An 8,610-nucleotide genomic window follows, 5' to 3' on the forward strand; every position below is an offset into this window, starting at 1 on the left:
GCCGGAAGTTCCTCAACAAGGCCCCCGACCTCCACCCACACTTCCCCATAATTCGGATGATGAGGGGTAGAACTCCCATTATCCCTTGTATTGCTGCTCCCATGTAACCATGGCAAAAAAAAAAAAAAGGGGTGTACTTTATCTCCCCATTACCACCCTCCTGCTCCACGCGGCCCCCGTCGCCCAGTCTCCTAACTACGTAATAATTAAGTATGCACACGCACGGCACTCATATAATACCTACACAGAACTAATTCACAGTTTGGGTCCTCAAGTGCAAGACAACACTCTCAGCTTGCTCAGAGTTCGACCTGTCTCCCAAACTAAGTCTTGCGCACAATACAGAGACTAGCACCCCCCCTAGGGAGAGACCACCTGACAGGTTTTTCAATTGCAGGTATTGACAACCACAACCCAAGTGGCATTCATTCTTCATCAACCTTCCATGCTAATTGCCCACTCGGCATCCAGCGAGCTAGCAAACTCAACCAACGCGGCATCCCCAACCAACCCCCGCATACCCAGTCGCCACTGCAGACCCCAAGCCCCGGTCCCCCCGAAGTCCTCAGCGCCTACCACCACTTGCTCCCTCTGCCAGTAAGTGCCATGGGACTGGCACTCGTCTAGGAAGGGGGCAATGTTAACCTCAAACACGACAAGAGTGAAAGAAGGCAGAGAAGATGCAGGGCAAAGGCGAAAAGAAGGTAGCCCGACGGAAGGAAAAGAAGGAGAAAAGCCCAAAAGCGCAAGGACAACCATCAAAGACCAAGGCAACCATAAAAAGGGAAAGACGCATAAAAAGCGCACTCTAAAATCTTGTAAAAGAGTGCCGGGCTCTCACCCGTGCTATTTGTAAAGATAGAAGTGTAGTGAAAAGAAAGCAAGGAAGAGAAAAGAACAATGGGAAACAGGGCCTGGGCTATGACCGGCCATGTAAAAAAGGGAAAAAGGGAATGACCGCCCAAAAGGGAAGTAGGGTTTTGTATAAAAAGTTGAAAAGTGAATGAAGAGCTTATTCTTTGGTGTGGCAAAACTAGTCTTCTTCTTCCTCTCTTCTTCTCTCCTTCTTCTTGCTTGTGTGTGCTCTTGAGAGAGGGAGTGTGAGAGTGTGAGGGAGTGAGCACGTGAGAGAGTGAGGAATCAAGAGGGTGAATCTCTCCACCATCTCCTCCCCCCTTCTCCTCTTCTCCTTCCTTCTCTTCTCTTGCGCACGCGGCTATGGAGGATGAGGCTTGGAGAAGGAGGAGGCTTGAGGATGCTTGAGCTAGCATCAAGAATCGTGGAGCTACCCAAGTGTGAGAGAGAGGAGGGCACTCGATCAAGCATCAAGGTAAGTTCACTGCATTCGTAGGATCGACGGCGCGTTGGCTAGGTGAGAGATAGCCATGAGAGCTCGCTTAGAACGCTTGAACAATAAGCGGTCCGTGGGTCTTGGCGGTTGAGTGAAAGCTCCCACAATATCCAACTTCTTTAGGTAGCATTAATCAAGAAAAGAACCTTTAGTATCAAGTGAACTTAGCCTTCTTCTTCATTCCTTTGGTGAGCTCCCTAAAACCCACAATAGGGCAACCATAGCTTCAACCTTGAAGCTTCAAATTTGTTTAAGATCTGGTACTTCCTGATTTTCGAGGCTTTCCTACTGCCATTGCACTCCAACATTGGCATTAAGATTAAGGAGATTTAAGGAGATTTCAGCATACCAAGCATTATGGATTAATATTTTGGGCTTTCACACATAAAGCTCAAATTTCTTGTATTTGAGCATTCAAATGGACATGAAGCATTTCTTGTTCAAAGCTTTCATGAACTTCAAGCATCGTATGGGATGATTCATGGAGGATTATGGATGGAATGGGGGATTCTTTGCTAATCAATGGCTGAAGCTTGAATCTATTTGAATCATTCACATTTTTCAAGTTCAAATGGTAGCACATCTCCTTGTAATCTTTGAAATCTCTTTTAATCCAATTTCCCAAGTCTATTTGATTGTTGACGAGAGATAATGGTTTACTTAGCCTTCTAATGAGCCATAGATTGGACATCATTACCTGAAATTGTCTTAATTCCCATCATGGCCCCAATTTTTCATGCTTTAATGCATAACCCTAATTTGTGCCTTTAATTATTTTTGTACCTAAAAAATAAATTGTGAAGGGTAAGTATTGAAATCAATGAGTCACTAATTTGTAATGGTAAGATCCTCAGCCATTCTCTAATTTCAATTTTATTTTACTCATCAATCCATATATTTCATTACAAGGTGAAAAATTCATTTTAGAAATGCATTTCATCCTCATTTTCATAGAGTAAAATGCCCTTCCCCACGGATATACCCATCGAGGAAAAAGCTTGATGTCGAGGGAGATAATGGGACAAAAGAGAGGTGACTCTCCCTCACTATCAAAGTTCCCAAAGGGGTGCAAGCATCTGACACAAGGAAAACTTTCCCCACCTCCCAATGTTTTGGAGCTCATATAGGGAGTCGTCCTACTATTTGATCCCTCACATAGGTAGGACTATCATGGTGTAACATGTCCATTTAGTAAAACTTATATATTATATAGAAATACTACAATCTCATCTACATGTCAAGACCAATATTTGACAAGGGAAATGAAAGTTGAGTATGTCTTAAAGACTATATGGAAGTATGAGTGATAGTTTGGGGATACATCAAAGACTTCTCAAGTGTAAGACGAAGTTTACATATGGTATATCTATCAAGTTGATGACCATATATTTTGTAAAGGTTGTAAATGGTTAGGACCAAAAGTATCAAGAATAAGTGAATACCCAAGATAATGTTTACTACTCATGAGACAAGGGCAAAGTATCCAAATATAGTGAACATGCAAAGGGTAAGAAGGAGAAAAGTGGGATTTTTGTTGAAGCTAGTCGTAGACTACCATAAATGGAAAAAATTGGCTCAATTTTTTCAACTTGCTTGTGGGAAAAAACATGCAGAGGTTACAAAGGAGAGATGTATGCTTCTTATACTCATGAAGAAGCTCCCAAGTCAGGGTAGAAGGGAAAGCCATTAAATCTTATGATAAAAGGACTTGAAGGAGAGTTTTAGGAGTGACCTTTGAAGTATCTTTGCAATATCTATAGTAGGTTTGAGTTTTAGACTTCTAACACTAGAGAAGGTTTGAGTATCATCAAAACTCATTGATCCACACTTTTTCTTGTCACTCTTTAGATGTCCCTACATTATTTTCATCTCTCTTTCATTTCTCTTCCACAGGTACATCTGTGTTTTGTACCTTTGCTAAATATGCATACACTGAATATGCATCTACCGGTGATCCCCAACCAGTTATGTCACAAATGTCTTGCCCTGCATGAGACATTTCACTATCAGTAACTTTTTTCTTTTTAGTTGCATGCAAAGCATGTGTCCATATTGTAGCCTTTGGACCCATCACTTGGCCATGTATTCTATCCAATTGTAGACCAAAAGTAGAAGCATGTATAGCCGCATAAGCATTTTGGAAAGCCAAGTCTTCCAACAACTTTTGCATACCTCCCTTTCCAAAATTCAAAGAAAGAGGCAATCCTATTTCTTGTGCATGGATCTTGCCATCTTTCCAAAATATGAGTTGTCGTGCCAAGGCCTCTTGATAATAGCACAATCCTTTATCTCATGCTGCAAACTATCACACCACATACATCTTTTTCTTGGCTTAAGAACTGTTGCCCGTCCCCTTTCCTCTTGTCCTTTTTCATCCAATTTTGCGACCTTCAATTTAAGATCTCACATACATTTGACCAATTCATCTAATGCATCTTCCCTAACAGTGGGAACAATAGCAGGTACATCCATAGGGTTAGCCATAGAAGTGGGTGGCTTACTGGTGGACACATCAACTGTTTTGCCCATAGCAGTGGGCAAGCTAGAGACATGCAATCTTTCTCTTCTTCTATGATTTTTCACAAGTGTAGTAACAGCTTCCTTGACATGTCTCCACTTTGTTTTAAGACCTATCTCTGTAGTCTGGTCCTCTAACAAATCATCAAGCATCTCTTGAAGCTCATGATTTGCTGCTTGTAGAAACAATTCAATTTTCTAACTTGCAAGAGCTTGCTGTTCTACAAGATCTAGTTGCTCAAATTGACTTTCAAATTCTCTTAACAATTCTGTAGCCACAAGACCCTTATTGGGTTGTAAAACCCACTCTTGAAAAGTCTTGTGTGTAATCAAACTGGTGTCTTCAATGTAAAATTCTTCCCTGAGTGTCTTCTTGAAAGCCACCTAGTTAGCATCCTGCATGTATAATTTAATAATTTGCACTTTTAATTCATGTACAATAATCCGTACAAAATATTGGCTCCATGCAAGTTGAGCCACTACAAAGAATTCCATCTTTTGAGCATAGGTATGTACATATGTGAAAACATTACTGCCATTGAACAACTTCATCTCACGCTCAATTGCTTGGAGAGCATTCATCACAACAGTTTCTATTTGAGCAGAAGTCTGCATCACATGTTGTTGTTGTTGTACCTACATAAGCATATTCATATTTTGCACTAGTTTTTGTAAAACATCATTGGAAATTCTGCTCGATGGTTCTCCCATATTGTCTTTCCTTCTGACGACCTTTCACATCGGGTTCACCAATGTCAGAGGGGTTTTTGTTGAAAAGTCATATCCACTGGGGATTACATATAGAAGGAAGTAGAGATAGGAGATAGAAGAGAAGAAAAAGAATAGACAAGAGGTAAACACAATAAAGACAAATCACAATGAATCGAATTAATATATATTGACAAAACCTGAAATCCCTTGTCTAGCACTACTCAAAAGCAATCTCCAAACATTAGATCTCTTGGAGCTTGCTCGTAGACCAAAAACGTGCATTAAAACAATAGCTTATTTCCTGCTGCTCGGAACCCAAATGTCATGCCTCCATTGGCTCTCCAAAAGGGGGGTAAAATACTAGGACACCTGACCAGAATTCTACCAGGTCACTCCATCTCCCACTTTCGGACTGCTATTCACTGCCTGAAAACAGTGATCGTGCATTGCGCAATTTTGCCAATCCTTCTTTTTACATAAAATTCTCTCAAAATGGCTGAAAGCTACCTACGTTCTTTTACATGTCATCCTATTCTAGAAGTTATTTATAGTTCTTGGATTTTTACAAAAGATAATATCTAAAATATCATAAATTGGCTAAACTTGTCCAAAAAACTTTTTGTTTTACCATCCACACTACGGACACTGATATTGGCTCTCTAGATTAATAAGAATGCCACACTCTAGAGTTTTTCACATTGTGTCTATGTAGTGGCACGACATCATAAAGGCCATGTCCAAGCTTCTATGTGAAATTGTTGGGACTGGAGATTAAGTAGCAGTTTAATGTCTTACTGAAGGCCAGGTCCAAGAATTTGTGTGAAGTTTTCTAGGACATGAAGATTAAGTAGTAGTGTTGATAGCTTAGATAGTGAGTTTGGTGTTCCATCAGTTGAGACTCATGGTGTGAGACATAGATACGTACCACCTCATAAGAGAGGAGAGTCTCATACTGCACCTCAGTTGAGGAGATCAGAAAGAGTTCGGAAGCCTGTACTTAGGCTTGCATACAGTGGCTACACATTAAGGCATTATGAATATATGGAAAAAGTCACTAGCTTCAAGGAACCCACAAAGTTTTGTGAAGCTATTTTGGATAATCATTGGTGTAAGGCAATGGATGAGGAATATTCAACATTGGCTGAAAATGACATTTGGGATTTAGTTGATTTGCCTGAAGGAAAAATGCCTATTGGTTGCAAATGGGTATACAAGGTGAAGTGCAAATTAGATGGCACATTGGAAAGATACAAGGCAAGACTTGTGGCAAAAGGGTATGCACAACAATATGGTCTTGAATATGAGGAGACATTCAACCCCATTGCTAAAATGGCAATCGTGAGAATAGTGATTTTCTTGGTAGCATATAGAGGATGGAGTATGTATTGGATAGATGTGAATAATGCCTTTCTCAATGGTGATTTGGTTAAGGAAGTATACAATGGATCTGCTCGAGGGCTATATACATCCAGATTTTCATACGTGTGTGTAGATTGAAGAAAGCATTGTATGGGTTGAAGTAAGCACCTAGAGCTTGGAATGCTAAGATAAGCGCATGCTTACAGAAATTTGGTTTCACTATGGGAAAGGTTGATCATATCCTATTCACAAAGAAGACAAGGGATGGCTATTTGATATTAGTCATCTATGTGGATGACTTGATCATTACAGGTGATGATGCCACGAGAATTGGAGAGATCAAGGAAATGTTACATGCTGAATTTCAGGTCAAAGATTTGGGTGAACTAAAGTATTTCCTTGGGATTGAGGTTGTCTCTACACCTCATGGTACTTGGTTGTTGCAAAAGCAATATGCACCAGACATGTTAACCAAGTATGGTATGTTAGATTGCAAGTCTTTGAGCACTCCATTGGAGCAAAATGTTAAGCTACTTGCAGATGTTGGACATGAGATTGAGAATACCAATATGTATAGACAAATGGTGGGTAGCCTAGTTTACCTTACCCTTACTAGACCAGACCTTAACTATTTAGTTGGACTGATTAGCCATTTCATGTTGCAGAAGCCTATGAAGCCTCACTTGGATGCAATGAGGAGGATTTTGAGATATGTGAAGGCTACATTAGATTAAAGTCTATTCTATGTGCATGGTAAGACTTTGGAGCTTATAGGATATACAGATGCTGATTGGGCAGGAAGTGCCTATGATAGAAGATCTACTAGTGGGTATGCATTTTTTCTTGGTAGTAGTATGGTCAGTTGGAGTAGTAAGAAGAAACCTATAGTTGCACTCTCTAGTACTGAGCTAGAGTATAGAGGTGCTGCACTAGCTACATGTGAGGCAGCATGGCTCATGAAGATTCTTGATGATTTGGACATGCAGGAAGTCAGGCCAGTCACACTATATTGTGACAACATGAGTAGTGTGCTCCTAGCTAATAATCTTATCTATCATGCTAGGACTAAGAACATTGAGGTACACTATCACTTTATTAGAGAAAAAGTGATTGTAGGTCACATTGATTTGGACCATGTGAGGACAGAAGACCAAGTTGCAGATATCTTTACCAAGTCATTGGGTAAAGATAAGTTTGTGCATTTCAGAGAGCTACTTGGAGTGAAGTACCACACTTGTGCTTGAGGGGGAGTGTTAAGAGTCAAGCTCATGAACCTTGGTTTAGTTGTCTACCTTAGTTGAATAAGGTTGGGTCACAAAAGACTCAACTATGGTTACATCTAGGTTACCTTAGTTTTGTATGTTTGGTGTATTGTACACGAGTTGACTGTGGAAGATAATGGATTGAAGAGGGAGCATGGTTGCTACCCTTCTAGCCTCGTCTCTCTCTCTAATTTGCTATAGGAAATAAGTTTCCCTTAGTCACAGATCATAAAAGTCTTAAGTGGATTTTTACTTAGCCTGATTTTAATATGAGGCAATGATGGTGGATCGAAATTCTGTAGGAGTATGACTTTGAAATTAAGTTCAGACTTGGTAAAGAAAATGTAATAGCAAATGCCCTTAGTCATAAAGCCTTCCTTAATGCTCTTATCGGTGAAGAACCATCTAGGGCAAAAACTCTAGCTACAAGAGTATCAATGCCAACTAATCCTATCATTGAGTTGACTAAGGATGAAGCAAATAAGGACCTAGACTATCAACAATTGTTTTAGGAAGTTTAGAATAAGGAACAAGATCCCAAATTCAAGACTAAGTATCAAGAATTCTCTATAGATGAAGATGAAGGACTTGTTTATTTCCCATGTCTACTATTACCATTATTGAGTTATATCCTCCTTGTACAAAAGGTAACCCAACTACAAAGTCCATGCTAATAAACTCTCATTTCATTTGGGAACTTGACATGTTCAGATTTTACCCTTTGGCAATTTAGACATTGAGTGACATACTTAAGTACATCACCCTTGTGTCTTTGCTAATAATAGCTTTTCCTAACAACATCAAGAGTTTTTGCATACCCCGGGTGTCCTAAAAAAGGAGATTCATGTGCTTCCCAAAGTATCCTTTGTCAATAATTGCGTGGTGGGGGGACTTGCTTGAGCTGCTGCGCCAAAAACACACTGTATACACAAGAGGAAGCTCACTCAAGAACATAAGAAGAGAGATGGAGGCCAAAACGTTTTCTTGCTAGTTTTTTCTTCTTCTTTTATACACTATACAATGTACACAAAGTATAGATAAGATACAACATAAAGGAAAGTGGTCTACTAAGTCAAACAGTGCATCACTGACTACACTAATCGACTGGCGCTATGTCTTTGCCAGCTGTAGATAGGTGTAACAAACTAAATATAATAAGTGATAAGTCAGTGGACATGTGAGTATCATAATGACCACCAATGTGCTAAGTGTAGACGTATGGACCCATCTAGCCAGACGGTCCATCACATCAATGTCCGCACGTGTTGAGCTTGCCATCTCAACACTCCCTCTCAAGCTCAACTCTATCTCTGCAACTCCAAGTAATCTTCGGAACTTTTGAAGCTTCTCTGTACCCAAGGCCTTTGTGAAAATGTCAGCTATCTGATCCTGTGTGCTGACATATATCAA

This window comes from Lygodium microphyllum, chromosome 19 (genome assembly GCF_053477565.2).
Source record: "Lygodium microphyllum isolate KBCC chromosome 19, Lygodium_microphyllum_v1.1.10, whole genome shotgun sequence".
Classification (NCBI taxonomy): domain Eukaryota; kingdom Viridiplantae; phylum Streptophyta; class Polypodiopsida; order Schizaeales; family Lygodiaceae; genus Lygodium; species Lygodium microphyllum.